The sequence below is a fragment of the Arachis duranensis genome, chromosome 9, assembly GCF_000817695.3.
Source record: "Arachis duranensis cultivar V14167 chromosome 9, aradu.V14167.gnm2.J7QH, whole genome shotgun sequence".
In the NCBI taxonomy this organism is placed as follows: Eukaryota; Viridiplantae; Streptophyta; class Magnoliopsida; order Fabales; family Fabaceae; genus Arachis; species Arachis duranensis.
In genome coordinates, this window is record NC_029780.3 from 94,746,982 (window position 1) to 94,748,473 (window position 1,492).

The following is a 1,492-nucleotide window of genomic DNA, read 5'->3' on the forward strand; positions in this document are numbered from 1 at the left end:
ATGAAAACTTCCAGAAATTTTTCCACCATATCAGAGAAAATTGAGAGCATGCACCTCTGAAAGGTTGCAGGTGCATTGCACAGGCCAAATGGCATCCTTCTGTATGCAAATACTCCAGATGGACATGTGAATGCTGTTTTCTCTTGATCATGGGGATCTACTGCAATTTGATTATAACCTGAATATCCTTCCAGGAAGCAGTAGTATTCATGACCTGCTAGTCTTTCTAGCATCTGGTCTATGAATGGTAAAGAAAAATGATCCTTTCTGGTGGCTGTGTTGAGCCTTCTGTAGTCAATACACATACGCCACCCTGTAACTGTTCTTGTAGGAACCAGTTAATTTTTTTCATTATGAACCACTGTCATGCCACCCTTCTTAGGGACGACTTGGACAGGGCTTACCCAGGGGCTATCAGAAATAGGATAAATAATCCCAGCCTCTAGTAATTTAGTGCCCTCCTTCTGCACCACTTCCTTCATGGCTGGATTCAGCTGCCTTTGTGGTTGGACCACTGGCTTGGTGTCACCCTCCAATAGGATCTTGTGCATGCATCTAGCTGGGCTAATGCCCTTAAGATCACTGATGGACCACCCAAGAGCTGTCTTGTGTGTCCTTAGCACTTGAATTAGTGCTTCCTCTTCCTGTGACTCTAAGGTAGAGCTTATGATTATAGAAAAGGTATCATCTTCTCCCAGAAATGCATATTTTAGGGATGGTGGTAATGGTTTGAGCTCGGGTTTGGGCGGTTTCTCCTCTTCCTGAGGGATTTTCAGAGGTTCTATTATTCTTTCTGATTCCTCCAAATCAGGCTGAACATCTTTAAAGATGTCCTCTAGCTCTGATTCGATACTCTCAGCCATATTGACCTCTCTTACCAGAGAGTCAATGATATCAACACTCATGCAGTCATTTGGGGTGTCTGGATGTTGCATGGCTTTGACAACATTCAACTTGAACTCCTCCTCATTGACTTTCAGGGTTACTTCCCCTTTTTGGACGTCAATGAGGGTTCGGCCAGTTGCTAGGAAAGGTCTTCCTAGAATGAGAGTTGCACTCTTGTGCTCCTCCATTTCCAGCACCAGAAAGTCAGTAGGAAAGGCAAATGGTCCAACCTTGACAATCATGTCTTCAATCACGCCCGATGGGTATTTAATGGAGCCATCAGCAAGTTGAAGACATATCCGGGTTGGTTTGACTTCTTCAGTCAAACCAAGCTTTGTGATAATAGATGCAGGTATTAGGTTGATACTTGCCCCAAGGTCACATAGAGCTTGCTTGGTGCAAGTACCCTCTAATGTGCATGGTATCATAAAGCTTCTGGGATTCTTAAGCTTCTCAGGTAAGCTTTCTAGGATAACTGCACTGCATTCTTCAGTGAGGTAAACTTTTTCAGTTTTCCTCCAATCTATTTGCTCAAGTGCTTCTGCAAACGGAATCTTTATTTCAAGAGTTCTGAGGTAGTCTGCAAAGCGAGCAAATTGCTTATCCT